The sequence below is a fragment of the Pteropus alecto genome, unplaced genomic scaffold (assembly GCF_000325575.1).
Source record: "Pteropus alecto unplaced genomic scaffold, ASM32557v1 scaffold8, whole genome shotgun sequence".
In the NCBI taxonomy this organism is placed as follows: domain Eukaryota; kingdom Metazoa; phylum Chordata; class Mammalia; order Chiroptera; family Pteropodidae; genus Pteropus; species Pteropus alecto.
This window is the reverse complement of record NW_006494609.1, coordinates 5,728,053-5,748,157: the sequence shown is the minus strand read 5'-3', so window position 1 is coordinate 5,748,157 and position 20,105 is coordinate 5,728,053. Positions and strand designations below refer to the sequence as shown.

At 39.8% G+C, this 20,105-nt stretch overlaps 1 protein-coding gene and 1 pseudogene across 3 annotated transcripts in view; both read right to left on the bottom strand.

Annotated features, from left to right (window-relative positions):
- NRXN3 (neurexin 3) overlaps positions 1-20,105 on the bottom strand; it is a 1,437,186-nt gene that overhangs the window by 1,161,089 nt on the left and 255,992 nt on the right. The window lies entirely within an intron of this gene.
- On the bottom strand, positions 7,323-7,431 carry LOC112473865 (annotated as a pseudogene).

The window sequence follows — 20,105 nt, the reverse complement described above, 5'->3', positions numbered from 1 at the left end:
TCCGTGTACACCTCTGCTTTTTGTCCTAGTTCAATTTGGCAATTCCACTTCAGCACTTGCCTCAAGAAGGCAGGCAAAAAAAAACAAAAATAGAAGAGCTTTAACTACGCTCTAAACCTCTTGTTAAAGGTTACAGGAGAAGTGAAAGAGGGAAAGTGTAAAGAATACATATCACTTCGCATACCTGTGCAGTTCAAAACACATTGCAGCCATCCATCTTGAAGGTCGAAACCCTCAGACTTTGCCTGGGTTCATCCACCACCCTGGGTTTCCATGACAACGGATGAGCCAATCACAAAAGACCTTGCTGCCATGCCCAATCATCACCAGAACCAATAAAAGTTGCTCCTCTACCAGGTCTTTTCTTCCTTCTGACTGGGAAATGATTTTTTAATGAAAGCTAACATTTTAGTAGGTGGGGATAAAAAGAACTCTGAAATGCAAAAGCAAAAGAAATAATTCCATCACATTCACTATGATCTAAAACGGTTGGGAGTTAACTTGATAAGTCAAGCCAACCATACTGTAAATCAATTAAGATTCATTTTTTTCCACCGGTTTCTCCCCCTCATCGAGATTGTCACTCACTAACAAAATGTTGATTGTTATATAAGATTTTTTTCCCCAGGCCTGTCTCTGTCTCACCTATGAACTCTGAGTTTTGGTGAATTATTTTATTTGGTTCTATTAACCCCATATACTCACGAACTAGAATGTCATGGAAGACGTGTGTAGGTTTTTCTCCTCCTGGCTTACTAACCTACTGTCACTTCCACCACTCCTGGGGAGAAAAACCACAAACTGACAGTGTCTTCAGTGACCCCTTTATCCTGCCGGCACATTGAAATGACCACAAAGAGGGGGCACAGAGGAAAGACAGTCCAGAGTGAAAATGGAACATGGACTGGAAATGGGGGTGGTACACATAGACGAGAGTACAGAGGACAATAAGGAAAAAAAAAAAAAAGATCAAGAAAAATAAGCTTGGTAGACAGGAAGATAAAGGGGAAGAAAATCCAAGCTAAATGCAAACCAGACTTGGTCCTCATCTGAACCATCTGTCTCCTCCATTTCCTCTATAAGAGGAGGAATAATAGGAAAGAGATACAAAATCAAAGCCATACAGTATCTACATGAGAGAGAGAGAAACAGGTTGGCGGAATAATATTACACACTGAAAATATAAATCCTGAACTGACACTTACCCCTAGCTCTTAGGACACTGACTTGCATAAAGTACAAAAAGTCAATATATAGCAAATTCTCTACTAGTAACTCAGGTCAACTATGGAAATATTTTTTTCTCCTTCACAGTCCCTACCCTACGATTTCTTAAAATGAGTTTCCTATACCTACTGGATCAGACGTTCCTAGATGCTATCCAGGATTAAGTCTCTCTGGAGTTGCAACTTGGAAAGTAAAATTTTAACAAGTACCCATGGTAATTTTAATATCCTCTAAAATTTGAAAGATGCTCCTCAAATCTTTACAATTCCTGTGTTGAGTGCATTACCTAACTATGTTGAATTTGCAAAGCCTGCTTTTAAAAGTTATCTCCAAAACATCTCACATACAACTAGAATTGCTGCTGCTACATGAACAGATGTTTCTGTTATTATACCATAAGCCCCATAATAAAGCCTCTTGTCCCAGGTTTGATCTTTTAATGCCTCAGAGTATCTACTACAATCCAAACTCTTAAAAATAGTTCTTCTCATAAAAAAATAGCATAAAATGAGTATGAAATTCCTTATATGCTCACATATTCAATCTATGTAAAAATATTTGGAGCAAGATACAAAAGAAACAAAACTTTAAACCACACGTTAGTCCACAAATGGTCGAGTCCAAAATAAAAACCTGGAGATCTCATTTAAAATCGCAGATTAGGTCAAATATGTGGTGACAGAAAGAAATCTAACTATGGGCAGTGAACACGCAATGCAATATATATATGCCTTACTATTGAATTGTACAGCTGAAACTTACTGGATTTTGTTAACCAATGTCACCATAAGATAGATGATAGATGATTGATTGATAGATAGATAGATAGATAGATAGATAGATAGATAGACAGACAGACAGACAGACAGGCAGGCAGACAGAAGAAATGGCATATTCCCGAGCATTCTAATTCAGTGGGTTGAGGAAGGTACCCAGAACATGCATTTTAACAATTATGTTCAAGGGCCAAATTTTAGGAAATGGTTAGTATAACATGAACCAGTTTGATTTCATTAGCTTAAATCAGAATTTCTCACAATGTGGTCCCCAGCCCAGCAGCAGCAGCATCACCTGAGGACGTTACGGAACTACAAATGATCAGGTTCCATCCCAGATCTAATGAAGCAGAAACTGTGGAGGTGGGATCCAGCAGTGTCTTAGAGGAGTACTTTTAACTCTTAGAATGAGCTGGGTAGCTTTAGAAAATCCAATGCCCAGACCGCTTTTCAGACTAACTATATCTCTGGAGCAGAGAGAGAGGCTGGGCATCAGTAGCTTGTAAAGCCCCCCAGGTGATTCTAATGTGTAGCCAAGGTTGAAAACCACTGACTCAGAGCAATATTACTTACTTCACTTGTGAAGCACAGGGACAGTCACACCCCTACTCACCTATTGTGACACACTGCTTTACCATCAAAAATTATTTACAATTATCTAGGTTTTTATAGCCTGTTTCACACTTCAACCTCTTGGATGTCAGTGGCATGACAATGGTCACATGTCCTCACAGAGCTTGAGAGAGGAGGGAAAAGAGAGGTGCATCTAATTTGTTATTAGATCAAGTTACTTACTGAAAATTACTTGAAAGTAAAAAGGGCTGAATTTCTGAAATGTTCTTTCAGCTATGAGCTCCCTACCTCTAAATGAGAAACACATAATGGAGGGGGGAAAGCTACCCTAGGTCTTCTTTTTCCAATCTGTCATCAACCCCATGATTATTTCCTCCATCAACCTGGGTGTGTGGGCTGGGAGTCACTTACCCTCTTTTAAATTGCCCCATTTGTGTCAAGGTTACTTTGTACAAAATGATACGCATTACCCATTAATTCTCTTCAGCACCTCCTACATTTCTCCCCAAGCCTAGGCTCTTAGAAAGCCTCTCTTTCTTCCAACTCCTTTTTAAAAGACCTTTAAAACATAGTGGGTTTACCCTGTGGCTTTGTCATGCTTTTCCATCCTCTAATCTCTGAGCCAACAGACAGCTAATCATTATAATAAAAATTAGTTATTATCATTGCACTAAAAAGAAAAGGATGCCAAATCCTGTATTTCCCTCCAGGTCTAGTTAAACACCTCCTCCTTCATGAAGCATTCCATGTAGACCCCTCACAATATTAATAATTTTCCTTTCAGTCGATTGCTGTAATTATTTGCATCTCTGCACTGTGCTATCTAGTGCTTGGGTAGATACTGGCATGTACTGTTTTTGAGTTGTGTATTATAAAGTCTTTTTTATCATTCCAACTCACTGACAAACTTCTCAAAGGCAGACAGCATACCGTCTAGTTCTTTTATATCCTTCACATTCACAGGGCCATTCTGGGCAAAAAGCACACAGCAGAAATACAATAAACATTTGACTATCCTTACACCTATTTTATAGAACATCAGCAACATTTAATCATTATTCTGGCTTTTCAGATACATTCTCCAAGTTAGAAAGCAAAACTAAGATCAGCATCCTGTTTCTAATTTCAATAAGCAAGGTGATCCTCATTCTTATGGATCAGAAAGCATATTGACTCAAGGGTGAGAGAGAGAGAGAGAACGTGAGTACATGCCTGTCTCCCTATTCTAAGGTTTCTAATGCAATGCCTTGAAATGTCTGTAAAAATTAAATACATTTTAGTTTTTATAACTTAATCTTTGCTTTTGTTATTGTCTTCAAATCTCTGCTTTTGTCCTTTTTAATTATTATTAGAATTTAAGAACTATTTCTAAGATAATTTTAAACATTTTTATTATAGAAACCATCACAAATCTTAAAATTTAATTTTAATAATTGACAAGACATTTGTTCCTATGGGTAGCATTTTAAAGCTGATCAAGGCTGAGGTAGTGTAGAATTTCAAAGATGATTTGAATTGGTTGTGAAACATTAAATTTTCATTCTAAAAACAATACTGCACTTTGAGAAATCATGCTCCCTTCTTTGGAGAAGCATAAGGCTTAGTGATTCATAATGTGAAAGTTAATAAGTGTATTTTGGAGAATAGACATTACACTCAAATATACAGGAAACTGAAAAATTCTCATTGCATTTTTAGCATATAAGTAAATTTTACGCAACACAACCTGCCCACCTGATCTTCACTCCAACTTCTGTAACCAGTATAAATAGAAAGATGCTTTAGGGAAGTGTGAAATGTAGAGGATGAGTGAGCAGAATCTCTTGCATGGTTAACTGAGGGGAAGAGGACCCCGTGGTGCGGCGAGTGATTCTCTAGACAGCACTGGAAAAGCAACCGAGAAAAGGAAAAAATGTGAACACCTATAAAAACGATTGCTATGCTCCCCAGAGACACGAGAGAGGATTTGGGTGATGCACGTACCCTAGATGGAGAGGAGACCAGTGTGCACAAACCTACTCTTTAGACAGGAATTAAAGAGACTGCAGCACTCAGGAAGAGGAAGTGGAGACAACCAAAGGCGGAAGGCTCTCCCTGGCTGCTCCGCAATTCGGGCAGCTGGAAAGCTATCCACAAAGTACACTTGAGATTTCGAATACCAGCCCCGAAAAGAAGCATTGCGTCGAAGGTGATGTGGAAGATGAACGGGCCAGGAGACTAATAGTAACCAAGAATTCCCAGTTACTACCCGAGTCAACACTCTTAGTAACTAACATACTGACATACAATATTTTTGGTAATTACACTATTTAATAAAATTTTATTATACTAATGCTTGCCCTGCTTTTTGGATTTTTCTCCAAATTTCTCCTAATTACAGGAAGAAATTCATGTTACAAATAGATCGATTTAAATGTTACACTTGTCTCTGTTGGAAGAGAGGCAATATTTAAATGGAAAGAAAAATAGTTTTCTAGTAGTTATATAGGCTCTCAAAGTCATATTTATTAAAGAAGGTTATTTTTGTCCTTAGTTACTCTAATCAGGTTCCCAATTGCCCCAGGTTTATACAGCTCTGATGGCCTTATTTCTATTCCTGGACCTGCAGAGATCAGGGCCTTTGCCCTGGGGGCCTCTGAACTCGACCTGGGATGCTTTGGATGCTTTCTGCAGAGCAGTCTCCTCTTTGCTATTCAGACTTCACTGTAAGTATCATCTCTCTGGAAAAGAATTCCCTCAGTTAAACTCAAGTAGCCTTCCCAGTCATTCTATCAGTTCCCCTTGTCTTAATTCACTGTCTTATATGTTTCTTATGTATCTTTGTTTGGTTATTTAGGGCCTTTTTCCTGCTCTGGAAATAAAAGCACCATAAAATCTGGAAATTCACCTTGCCTTACCACTATATCTCCCCATTGCCCAGCACTGTGTGTGGTATATAACACTCATTAAATATTAGTTAAATGAATTTGCTAAAATAATAACTGTTAATATCATTACCATATCAAAGCAGTCTGCTTTGGAGTGATATTTATTCTAATTTTAGTATCTATTCCCTTCCACTGCTTTTTTTTTATTTATTACTAGCACTAATCACTATATGCCATTTTATTATGTATTTATTCATTAGTTATCTCTTCAGCTAAAATCTAAGCTTTTTTTGTCTCTCTGGTTTACTGTAATATCCTTAGCACCTGGAACAGGTCCTAGCACATAGTAGCAACTCAAATTATTGTTGAATGAAGTCGGTAGTCATATCATGAATCATATCATGCTTCTTCCCTTCCTTCGTCTTCTCTAAACAATGCACAAGCAGCTTGCTGCTTTGCTATTTGCCACTGAGTGTCTTCTTGACCCTGTTATTGTCTGTTTCTGCCACCCTGGCATACCCAGGTGTTCTTAGTTGACTAAAGAAGAGGTGTTCAATCTGGTTGAAATATTCTCTTTTTGCCTTGTCCTTCATTAGCAGTGATTTGTAGGCTTTGGCTGTCCTCTACTCAACTCTTCCGTTCTTATTCCAATTTCACTCTCCAAAGTCACAAACCTGGAGACAGTCATTAATGCCATGACTGTTTCACTATCACCACCCACCTGGAGACACTTAGGAGAGAGAAGCAGCAAGTGAGAGGAGAGCTTGGCCACATCCCCAGAGTCATTCAACTTCAGGAGTCACAAAGCAGTCACCACGACATGTAGCACACTCCAGGTGCAATGGATTAATTCTCACCCAGAATTCCTGGCCACCTCAGATAAACTTACTCCTGTGCGATATCACACCTATTGCAAGCCTGTTGCAGGAAGGGCACTATGCTTGTCTCTATGGAAACTGCAAAATCAAAAAACATATAGATTCTACCTCTAACAGTTTATCATTCTGGAGGAAGGCAAACTTCTACAAAAATAATGGTAATAAAATGTCCTTCCACACCTGTCCAGACCTCACAGTACTCCTCATGCACACCAGCAGTTCGCCTAGTATCATCCATGTAAACTCTATAAAGCAGCCCCTTCTATGTCAGCCACTCTATAGTTTGAACTCTTGCTCCTAGGGATTAAATAGATACAAAGTCAATAAATTGCAGTTAGGTTATGCCTAGTGTATCTCAAAGTGTGGTCTCCATACCACTTATATTAAAACTACCTGGGGTATGCTAGACCCACTGAATCAGAATCCCAGGGGTGAACCTTAAGATCCACTTTTTTTTTTTTAATCCACATTTTAAAACACTCTCTATGTGATTCTTCTAGATACTAATGTTTGGGAACCATTGGATAAGATTTATGTAGGATATGACAGTATTTCTCTACATGGCAATAAGTCTTTGCATATGTTGCTATAGTATTATGACAGCCTTTCAAACTGTTGGTCAGCAACCCCATGTCTGTCTGTCTCTCTAGCAGCCCTTGCAATATGGGTGCTTTCTACTATCTTTGCCCCTTTTAACAATATGGCATGAAAACAATGCTGGCAACCACTAATTCCAGCCTTTAGCCACTGGGTCCCCAATATCGAGTTGGCTTTCTAAAGCCAAGAAAAAGATCATGTATATATGTATGTGTGTGTGTGTGTATTAAACAAACCAATATGACCACTGTTAATCATGATTCTCACTCATCATAATTTGAGGCTACCGCTGCCTAATATAGAGGCCATTACTCAGAATGCATTGACTTAGTATCCCTAGGATAGTGTTCCTTTGAGGATTAAAATGAGTTAATTAATGTAAAACATTAATTTTTTTTTTTTAATGCCTATAGCACCTGGTATTCCTAGGTGGTCACCCATCCAAGTACTAACCAGACCCAATCCTGCTTAGCTTCCGAAATCTGGCGTGTTCAGGGTGGCATGGCCATAGATTAGTATCGGTATTTTTAAAAAACATTTCAGTTGCTTCCGAGCAGTTGACACAACGCTGATCCATAGACCAACAATGGGAACCAGCAATCCAATGTAAGGTGTGGGACAAATTAGTATCCAGCTCCTAATGATGAAAGCATTGCCATAGTCTTATACACTTCAATACAGGCTTAATCACTTACCTATGCATATGAATAATGGCAGTGATTTATTCTAAACCTACAAATAACTCTAAAGTTAACTGCATTATTCCCTCTTACTCTCTCTTCTTTTCAAATGCATGATGTTTAGTCCTCTAAGCTGGCTTTTCAAAGGATACTCCAGAAATATCACAAATGAACTCATGCTTAATATATCATCACATTAGCCAGCCTCCAGGTCCCCAGTGGTTCTTGCTTCCTGGTATTCATGCCCTGGTGTAGTCCTCTCCCACAACGAAGAATGCTGAACTGTGTAGTCAATATAGGGCATTGAGGAAATGACAAAAGTGTGACCTGCAAGGCTAAGTAATAAAAGACACTGCCATTTCTGCCTTTGCTCCCTTAGCTCACTTGCTATGGGGGAGGTAGCTACCATGTCATCAGGACACTAACACAGCCCTTTGGAGAAGCCTACATGGTAAGAAAAGGTCTTCTGCCAACAGCCAGCAGCAACTTGCCATTCGTCTACGGGTGCCATCTAGAAGTGGATCCTCTAGCTCCAGTCGAGCCTTCAGATGACCGCAGCCCTGGCCGATGTCTTGACTGCTACTCAAACCACCCAGCTCAGCTACTCACGAATTCCTGATCCACAGAGGCTGTGTGAGATAATGTCTAAAGCCACTGCATCTTGTGATAGTTTGCTATGCAGCAATAGCTTATATACCTCGTTTAACCCAAGATGGCATCAGAGCCCCAAACTCAGGACTCTCTGTGGCCAGAACTGAGCAAGCATGCCAGGCAAAATTACTTTGTTCCTTTCTCCTTCAATTTACTCTATTAAAAGGAAATTTCACAATAGAGAGGTTTTTCTTTTAAAGAGCCTTAGTAACAGCCCTACTGTATCAAACAGGATTGGTTTTAAATGAACATCCTTGTACTTCTCTACCTGCCAGGGGAGTTGTGAAGCTTAATTAATTACAGATCTTTGGATGAAAGAAGCACTGAGCACTGAGAATTATCAAACAGGACTAGGAAAAATGAAAAAAAAAAAAAAAAAGACATTTTCTCTATTTGCTTGCTAAATCCATTTCACTTAAGATTTAGCTAAGGCTGAGTCACCTATTGTTTAGAGAATATTTAATTTTTGCTGAGTGCAGAGTGGAAAGAAGCTGGCACAGCAGTGGGACAGGGAGCCCCTGTCCTTTAGCTTAAAATAGGCCTCTTTCTCAAAATAAACGCCAGCACCTCTTTAAGGGGACAGCATGGGCATTTGTATCATTTGAGCTTTCAAGGAGAAACAGTGAGATGAAATACACATGTGACCTAAGCCCCATCTAGCAGAGTTATCTCCATTTGCAACCAGAGGCTTCCTAAACCATGAGCCAGACAACCCCACGGATGTTAATGTCTTCCTTGGGCAAATAGATTTTAAGTGCAGGAAATACATTTTGGGGGTTCTTTTTAATGTTCTAATGATGATGGTCCTGCCAGAGGAAGCCCAGGGGAGCAGAACTGATTCTCCATAGAAGAATGAGATGGTGGTTGGTAGAGGTCGGGTAGTACAGTGGAAAAATCCCTAATGCTTAAAGCCAAAATCAAAAAGTTCAAATCTTGGCTCCTCCACTCACTAAACAAATGACCTTGATTGAATAAGTGAATTAACTGACCCTAAACTTCTTCACAGCAAAAACACAGCTGCAAGTCATATTGATTGGGCTAGTGTGCCCTCCCCCTGCAGGTCTCCAAATCACAAAGGCCGTGCCCAAGGAAGAGGAAAAACTAGTTTGCTGGCCCTTAATGCTGGGGGTTTCCATCACTGAGAGGTCTTGCCCATCCTCCTCAGCCTCAAGAAGTAAGGTCAGGCCTGGGGCTGCTCCTCACTCGCCACGGTTCTTGGTGGCTTTCTCTTCTGATGTGTGTCTTTTCCTACAAAGCTCCAGAATTCCAGCCCGGAAAGGCCTAGGCCCCATCTTTGCACCCACTTCCTTTTCTTTGGGGCTTCTCAACAGGCACTTGGGGACTGGGTTTTCCCCTCACCAAAGCAGTAAAATCAGGAAGGTAATTTTGGCTTCTTAGGTCGCTCAGGTCTTCCCAGGTTTTCCGTGTGATGTAGTCTAGTTGACCAGAATCCTGCTCAGTGTTTGGGGCCTAACCCCTACCTAACAATGAGTGGTTCCTTTGCATTGTTTCACCCCCTCTGTGCATACATTTACCTTAATACTTCATGGGGAGGGATGGCAGGTCTAGGGAATTATACAGGTATTTCTAGACTATTATAATCATGTCTGGATAGTATAACTATCTATTTCACCTGATGTAATAATCAAGATAGATAGGGATGAAAAGGCTTGTAAACATTAAAGCATGCTACCCAGGTTAATTATTATAGTCACAGAAGGATCAATACCAACTCTGACCTAAAGCAAAAGGGCCTACTCAAAAGGAGAGGAAAGGAGGGAAGGGGAGAGGAGGGGAGGGGAGGAGAGAATGAAAGAAAGAAAGAAAGAAAGAAAGAGAGAGAGAGAGAGAGAGAGAGAGAGAGAGAGAGAGAGAGAGTTTTTGAGAGGGGGAGGGAGGGAGGGAGGAAAAAATGGGGGTGGGAGGGGGTGGGAGCAGGCTCTACACGCCTTCAGACACAATGATTTAAATCAAGGAAAGGTCTGCTGGACTGGAGTACAGAGGGTGACCCCAGGACCTTGATCAATCTTGTTGACTCCATTAGACCTAATTCTGCTGACAGTCATTGCTACGTGACTTGGAACTTCCTCAGAACCCAGAGCTACAACTGCATTTCTTGGTGATTGTGTTAAACGCATGGGAGAAAAGTGGAAGAGGAAAGAGATGGAAAAACGAAGACACTGAGGTAGCATAGACCACTTCTGTTTATAACAGGTAGCATGAGCTCTCTCGGCGAGCTTGTTGACTTTTATGATGTGGGTTTCAAAGGACTTCAAGGACACCTACTCCACTCACAGCAATGAGTGAACCTCCCCAAAGAACCACTCTACCTTGTGTCACAAAAAAAGACACTGACCAGAAAGAAGGCTTCATCATAACAGAAGCAAGAACAAGTCTAAGGTGCGCAGACCTAGTACAGGTTAGGAAAGACAGACGAATCCTGCTCTAGGATTAAGTCCTAAGATCAATTTCTAGTCCTGTTTCTGTCATCAAGTAGCTAACTGATTTGGGGCAAGTAGCTGCCCGGAGTCTCGGTTTTTTTATCCGTGAAAAGGGGGTGTTAATACCCTCCTGGTCTAGCCAATCCAGGACCAGTGCGAGGATCACATGTAGAAGGATTTGGTAGACCGTAAAGTGCTTCAAGGTGTAAAACATCACTGGACACTGCCATAGATGACACTAGACCATTTCTACACACACAGGCTTCTAAATTCCTCTCCCTCTCCACTTCTCATCTGCCCCAGAATTTATCTCCTGTACTCACCAATCCTCTTTTTCTTTTTACTTCTGCATATACCTTAGGTGTGTCGATTGTACACAATAAAATCTCTGTGTGTTGACCAACCCCACTGATAATCAAAATGGAAGTAAAATGGTTATTCCTAGTGTAGAACATCTTCAAAAACTCTTTAAGGAAAGGTCTGTCTTGATTACAAAAGAGGTTTGAGGAGCAAAGCCTCTCCCACCAAAAACAAACAGACTTGTCTGATTTCTTCCCTAAGCAGAATGCTGAGGTAATAACTTTAGCAATAACAACTGCACGTATAAGAATTCCCCCCAAAACATGTGAAAATTACAGATGCCTGAGCCTTATTCTCAGAGATCTGGGGTGAGACTCAGAAATGTTCCCTTCTTACAAACTCTCCTCCACCCTAAGGTGATTCCAATGCCCACTTTGAAGAACCCTGAACTCGAAGACATTATCAGTGGCATACCTAACAGGATGCGACTCGTATTATGCAATTAAATATTTCCCCAAAATAGATGAGGCTTATGGAGGCCAAATATAAACTAGAAGTCAGAAAGGCAGCCAAAACCCCCAAATGAGTAAAGCTCTGCCAAGAATGATATATGAACATGAAAAAAAAAATTAAATATCTGTTGTCGACTCAGTGACTGCCTATAGACAGATAATTGGTCTACAAATATTTATGAGATATTAACAAAAAGAAGGTCCGGGAATTATCTAAATTGTGACAAGGTCGAAGATTAGACGAATGGGATGAACTCAAGAAACAGCTGGTTTTTGGTTTGCAATCAAGGAAAACATATACTGAGATCTAAGACATTATGAATTCACCTCAAAAAAAAAAAAATGATGGAAGCTGCATTGTCTAGGTGTTACTAGAGAGAAAACTAAATTTGAATGAGAGGGCAGGGACATCAGATGGCATCATGGCATTTGACATTCCAGCCCTTTTCAGGGAGGTTTTTCCACATCTCTCCTTGAAACAGGATTAACCCTGAGAAGCCCTTGTGCTTCAGGCACCAGGTGTTGATCTAGGTTGGGTCATTGAAGTTTCTGGTCTCATCCTCTGACTGCTCCTGTCCCCTTGCCCTGGCTGGCACCCAGCAATTTCATGCTAATTCTGAGCCTGCCCAGAGCTTACAAGACTCTGTCACAGTGCCCCTTTGCCATGGCTTGCAACCTGAAAACATTGATTATTCACAGTGAAAATTAACTATCTAGGTCAGTGGTTCTCAAGTGTAGCTACACATTAAATTTACCCAGAAAGACATTTTGTTTTTCTAATACTTTTCTAGTCCTTATCCCACACCAATTAAACAGACTCTCTGGTAGTGCAGCCTAGGCATCGGTATTTGGTATAAGATCTCCAGGTGACTCTAACGTATGGGCAGAACATTGATCCAGATTATGGTTCCTACTTTGGCTGTACATCAGAATTTCCCAGGAACATATTTTAAAAAATAACACTAGACCCAATTCCAAGAAATTTAAACTTAATTGGTCTGGATGAAACTCAATTGTATTTTTTTAAAGCTGCTTAGGTGATTTTAATGTGCTACCAGATGGAGAAGGGCTCTCCTTATGGGAAGAGCTCCAGTAAGTCAAACTGAACTTATTTCCCTCCACCTTTGACCTTCTTCTGTTCTCGTGCCCCCAGTATGAACCCTGCTTTTCCTACTGAATGTCTTATTTCAGTTAGCAGCTTCATCATCTTCTCAGTCACCCAGGCTGATGGATCCCTGGAGTCATCTTCGAATCTACCCTCTTCCTCATTCCCACACCAAGAACTGGCAGAACATGTCACAGATCCATTCCCTCCTAAGGCAGTATCCCTCTCTCACAAAGGTTAGTAGAACTTCCTAATAGATCTCCATACCCCAACCTCTTATCTACTGGGGCAGACTGATTATAAAAATAGCTCAAATTCTGCATACCTATCTGTAACCACATCCTCTGAATAGCAAGTTTGCAGTTCCTCTCACCTAGAAATAGGCTGTGGAGTTTATGTGCCCAACCTATCAATCTGGCCATGTGACTTGCTTCAGTCAATAGAGTGCAGCAGAAATAATGGCCTTGCATGTATCTACTCTTTCTTGCTTCTCTGTGATCGCCAGAAGAATGTGTCCAGGCTACCGTAAAAATGATCCTAGGCGAACCTACCAGAGCATGACAGACCACATGTAGCAAAACCCAGCCATTCAGCTAAGGCACCAAAGAGCGAGAGAGCCCAGCCAAGACCTGCAAAGCCAACTGGCCTATCTGCAGATGACCGCAGACGCATGAGTGAGCCACTGTCCCCTCAAACCAGATAAAAAGGTCTATCCAGCCAGCCCAGCACTCATGACAGATAATAAATGGCTGGTAGTCTTAAACCACTGGGTTTTGGGGTGGTTTGTTACACGCTAATAGCTAACTCACGTACTTGCTGTATAAAAATCTTTAGCCGTAATAAAACTACCATTAATAATGATAAGCTTTCTATGAGATATATACAAATATATTCTTACAAAGAGGAAGTATAGAACCATAGAAGGAGTGAGAATGGTGTGTGTGTGTGTGTGTGTACTAAATATTCATACCAATATTTTAAAAATCATCAAGATGACTCCCTCATAGCTGAGTACTACTACGCAGTTTCAGTGCTCACACTTGCATGTATGTTCATGACTGCACTGGTGCCAGGAATAGGATATTAACAGTCATGGGCCAGTGAGGAAAGAACAGAGGGGGACCCAATACATGCCTCTGTGCGCTACACAAACAGTACTTCCTGGGGGCTGGCATTGGGAAAAGTGAGGGTGAGAACGGAATGAATACACAGCACAGACAGAATGGAAAAGGTCAAACTTTAAATGACCTGGCTGAGGCAGATGGTACCATATTCACACGTCCATGAAGATTTTCATATAGATTACAAACTGGTCACATTAAAGTAATATTGCTTTTTTGTATTGTTGCTTGTAATGTATAAACTTGTTTTGGTTTTATACCCATAGCAGAGCATTAAACTTAATTTAAAACAAATTTTATTTTTGTAAACATTAAAGTAATGTCATCATAAAAATAATTTAACACAAATTAGGGTGTGAAGCAGTGCCAACATTTTTTAGTTTTAAAAAAGATCTACTCATTATTCATGTATGAGAAACTCTGTATCAGTTCGTTTAATCCTCATGTTCACACTGTAAAGCTGATTTCCTTGCCCCCAAGTAGTGGGTGAAGAAACGGATGATGAGAAAGGTTAAATGCCATATCCCTGGAAACCGGCAGAGCTGGGATTCTGATTCCAGGCTTGTCTGATTCCAAAGACTGCATCTTAATGTCATAGCTCAAGTCCACCTCTCTTTATAAACCTCTCCATAGCTCCCTATAGCCCTTAAATTCTAATTCCTCAGCAAAGCATCCAGGATTCTCCACAAGCCATTAAACCACTGTCAGACTGATTCCTTTCTGTATGTTTCAATCTACACTCTATCTCAGCAAGATACACTCTAACTTCAGGCAGCTCACCTCTCACCATTCACTTCCACAGCTCATGTCCAGGAATGCTCTCCTCTGCCTGCAGAAATCCTACTGTGTCTTCTGGCACTTCTTGAATGCTACCTGTGGCATCTTTTCTGATGTCCAGATCCCATCAATACTATATAAACTCCGGGGACCTGATTTTTCTCCATCTGCCATACATTATGATGACTTGTTTAAATGTGTCTCTTCTATCAGATTGAGAATCTACTCCTTGAGGGCAGTGACTATGTTACTTTTAATTTTTGTGTAGATAATGGGGTGGGTTTTGCATAGTATAAAGACAACAGTTGCTCACTGTAGAAAACAGACAATAGCAGGAAGTAGGTATTAAGAAAAGAGACTTGAAACCATTTCTACTTGGTGATATTTCTTCCTGTATCTATCATCTTTTTAAAATCTTAAAAACTCATCGATCCAGTTTTATATTGTTTCCCTTATTTCCGTTAGACTATTAAACCATGAATATTCTGTCATGTTATTTAATATTTATCAAAAACTTGATTTTTAATGGCTGTGATTCCATCACATGTGGATTGCATTATTTATTTAATGTTTACCAATCTTTTAGGCATCTAAACAATTTCCAGGGTATTTATTACCCTACTTATCACCCTAAACAATAATACAACATACTTGTATATAAATCTTTTCATAGAAAATTCTTGATAACATAACTGAGGTATGCACTTTGTGTCTCTTCCTGCCCAAAACTTATTCAATTGTTTTGCGCACAGTACTGTGAACACTTGCATATGCTTTGCACATAGGCCCACACCTGGCACAAAAATAGGCACTCAATATTTGTTGAATGAATAAACAAATAAATGAATGAAAAAAGGAACAGTAGGAACTCAATCCAAACAAATTTTTAGAATCAACTATAAGACATGGAAAACCTAACTATATTTAGAGAACAGATATGAGTTTTACTATACCTTAATAACGGGTTAGTAATAGTATGACTGACAGAATTCTAGAAAGGAGTGACAACGGAAGGGAGCATTTAGGGATGTGGCTCTAAATCCCATCCAGCAAGGAGTCAAAAGATGATAACTCTCATAAATCAAGAGAGAGTACTAGAATCCTAGTTACTGTAGAACAGAAGAAAAATGCCAGAAACATTTAAAAATTTTACCACACTAGAGAATTTGCTGCAGCGGAGGTGATTTCACTTTCATGTTGCTTCTGTAAACATCTGAATATTTTTACACTGTATAAAAAATGCTTTTATAAATTTTGTGTTTCTTTTTATTTTTGCTTATATCATTTTAATTTTAAAAGTATTAAGAACAAAAACTACAATAACCTTTTGCCATTGAGAGAGAGAGAAAGAGAGAGAGAGAGAGAGACAGAGAGACAGAGAGAGAGAGAAAGAGAGACAGAGAGAGAGAGAAAGAGAGATTAAGTCAGGCTTTTTTGTTTAAATCTTCAGATAATTCCTTTTGTAGGTATATATCAACAAGGTCTGAATTGTCTTTCTTAAATGATTCTAAAATTACAAGACACCCCTTCGTTTTTTCCCTTTTCATCATCCCCCCCTACACCCCAATCACAAGTGTGCTTCATCAAAACTTCTCCTTTTCAAATTAAAAAAATAACAATGCATAAATAAGCATCATAAAAAGAACAGGAAATAACAACAATGATAGTCAATCCCCGTAGAAAAAGGTCAAGGAATATTTTGAAAAGGCGCAACACTGGACATCTCTGTTTTATATAATGATCTATACAAAAATAATGTGCAAAGGCTGGTTGGAGGAGGCGAATGCCCTTTGGTTCTAAAGAAATGTATTCAGCAAAAATTTACTGAGTACCTGCTGCATCTACAAGAACCCCAATGATTATCAGGAAGGAAGAGAATCCAGTTACCCCCACTGGTCTATCACCCATACCCATGAGACAGAAATGAGGCACCTTTCTGTGTTGCACCTAGCATCCATCTGTGCCTTTAATGTAATACATTAGAGTATACTGAGTGCATGATGTGGAGACATGGTCTACCACATCATAGGCAAACAGTATACTCTAACGTATTATATTAAAGGCGAAGATGGAAGAAATGAAGGAGAGAAAAATTTATTGAGCATCTACTGTGTGATGGACATAAATGATAATCATTACACATGTATGTATATGTGTTTGTTGTTGCTTAAAGAAATAGCAGAAAAGACAATTCTAGCAGAAGCCTAAAATTCTTCTATTTTTAGACCATCAGTCTTACAGAAGGATGAAGTAGGCCACAAGAACAATTTTTCAAGGCCTCAGGGAAATAGCTTCTATATCCAAGGCACTATACCAACTCCATTTCTGTCACTGAGATAGAGGACATCCTTAGATTATTCTTTTTTTTCCTCTCTCTTTAATTTCCCCCGCTATACCACTTCCACCCCCCAACCAATGGATGTTGCCGTTTCCCCTTAAGAGCTGGATCTCTGAAGGCAGGGCGTCTCCTCCCACACGCTTGCGGCGTTCACTGAGGGCTTGGCACACCCAGCACACTTGGGGGCCCTGGTGCACCCAGGTTCTGGCGCACCCAGGGCATAGTCTGTGGCTCCACCTGGGGTGCAAACTCAGGACCTTCTGCGTGTAAAGCAGACATGCTAACTACTACACTATGGAGCCACATCCTAGATTATTCTTAAATTACTAAAAAACTACATCCACAGACTTAACATGAAAGATGATAACAGGACCCTGGGATATGTTGGAAATGCTATACATTGACCCTTCAGTGGGAAAGGCCAAAAAAAAAAGTGTTGTTGTTATTTTTAACCATGTTCTAAACCAATAGTTGGGAAGTAGGCAGAGTGGGTAGAGAGGGTGAACAGTACAGAGCCAGCTTCAGGATAGATTACGAGGGGCAAGTAGGTGTCATTCAAAGGGTGGAAGAAAAGCTATTTGGTTCACAGTCACATAGGACCCTGAGGTCAAATGTACTCACAGCCTAAGACTTTTTACATCTTACACTTTAGACAGTAAGACGATCTTGTCTCAAGAGGTAAATAAAAAGTCAGCCTCTGACTACTCAAAAACAGAAGAAAGGGGCAAGAAAGATAAATAGATAGGTAGGTAGGTAGGTAGGTAGGTAGGTAGGTAGGTAGGTAGATAGATAGATAGATAGATAGATAGATAGATAGGCAGACCGACCGACCGACTGAAGACAGACAGACATAGATGTAGATGGTAACATATGCCTCCAGTTTGTGAAATTTAACTATCCAACTTTATCTTTTACTCGCTCTAAACAAACCCTCCAATATGACCAGGGATCCGAAGGACTTTCAGTCCATCCAAGCTCATTCCAGGCTCTTTCTATTCCATGACTGTAGCTCTCAGAGACTTAACATATTCTTTCAACTCATTTTTTTGAATGAATTAATAAGTGAATGACTATCACCAAGTTGAACACATAAGATGTCAAATTGTTGCCAAATTCTGGATGAATAAGGCTGGGGCTCCCAATGCCATTTGGAACAGAAGCAAAGTATTGACTCCAGATTATTACTGAAAGGAGAAGGTCCACAACTAATGATACATTCTGAGGCCCCGAAGACCTATCCTGGAAAAGGCATCTTGCTCTTTATCCTATAGGAAAAGCTTGGATCAGTTGCCACCAATTCTCACCCTGATTATTGCTCGACCAGTGTGTTTCAAAGCAGTTCAAAATGAAGAACAGACATCCCTAGGATGATTTAAATTACAAGGTCATTGTCATTAGAAGAACTGCCAATGCCAGAGAAGGAAAGGATCATACCAAATAAGAACTATATTTAATTATAGTTATTTTATCTATTCATTTTGCCGAAATCACTTAATATGTAACAATGAAGGTAAAATAAAGGGGAAAAACAATGAAGCAAAAATACTCTTATTTTTTAATAAGTAAATAAATAAAGATGTCTGATAATGGGAGCTGTAGAGAGACAGATGCTTTAATTAGCACATCCTGATGTGCAATCTGAGGCAGGGGAAGGAGAGAAGGTCTTTTCTCATTGCAATTGGTGTCAATTTATAGTACAATTACTACTGTTGTCTCATATGTTGAACTCTAATGTATAGAATTTTAAAAAGATGACAAATCTACTTTTTGGGGTCAAGTATATGGTGACAAAAGGAAATTTAACTTCGAGTGGTGAACACACAATGCAATACACATATGACGTATTATTGAATTGTACACCTGACACCTATATAATTTTATTAACCAATGTCACCTCAATTTAAAAAAAAAAAAGTGGACAAGTCCCCCATCTGCTTTTAAGTGTAGCCTCATAAACACAGAATGATGTGACAGCCACCATGGGATATCTGTCCTGCCTCTCTCTGTGTGTGCTCTCTGTAAGAGAAAGGAGAGAAAGTGGCTATTTTGGAGACTGACAGAACCACACCCAACCCACAGGTGTCCATGGATCATCCAGGCATCCCAAGGAATCAGTGAGAATTCCGGGAGGCTTAACAGAGGGCCAAGAAACTGAGCCCTTCTCCTAGAAAGAGAAGGCAAATGACCATGTGCTGAGCACCATGCAACAGGAATTGTGCTTGGGCCTTTATCTCATTTATCTCTCATGCAAGCCCATGGGGAAAGTGTTACTCTCCTCATTTTATTAGAAGGAAATTTAAAGATCACATAACCGTTAAGAGCAAAGCTGGAATTTGGAACCAGTTCTCTCTAGCCCCAAAGCACTGCCTTCTTGAAAGAAGAAAAAGTGATCTTAGATCAGGTCTGACTTCACACACATACATATTTTACTTAGGAAGTGGCCTGGAAACACATGCTTCAATTATTCTGTTTTGCAAATTGAATTTTCTGAGGTGAAAAAAAAAATCTTAGGATTTGTGCCTCGGTAGTTCTCACAGTTCACAGTTATCCCTGACAACTGGGGAAACAAATTCAAAAGACGTAAAGCTGCCTGCATGCTTAAAACGGGTCAGTGTGTCACATCCGTATTTCTTCTTCCCCACAGTTCTGCAAATACTTCTTTCTCTCTTTAAATCGGGGCTTAGTCTTCTGAAAAACTGGTTGGATTACTAGATGCTGGAAACGGACCCCCAGGGGAGAGGCAAATGTCCCATTCCCAGAATTACCAGAACACAAACTAGGTTAGAGTCTGATAAAACATCCATGCAGAATAACTTGCATATTGGCCATAACGGCAAAACTATTCATCTGAAGCATCTTTGCAAGTATCTTTCTGCACAAAAATAAAGGAACATCTAAGTGGCCACCAGGCCACTCAGAGCAAAACCTCTATGGTTTTACATGATTGTGTTTCTAAACAATTCTGTAATAAATAATAAGTAATTCTCTAGCACATCTTTTCACCGAACACTTAGCTTTGCAATGTTAATTAACAGAGCATCTCCTACAGCTATAAAACACACAACACACAAGAGATTTGTGAGGGCTGTACCAGGAAAAATGCTGATGGACATTAGAACATTCTAAAATTAGTGTCAGAATCTCTATTTGAACCTTGTATTTAGGATTTGACCATCAATGTGTTAGTTTATGGACATTTGAAAGTGTTTCTCTGAATATCTGTCTCTCAGTTAAAAAGTGTTTAGACATATGCCAACAGGCC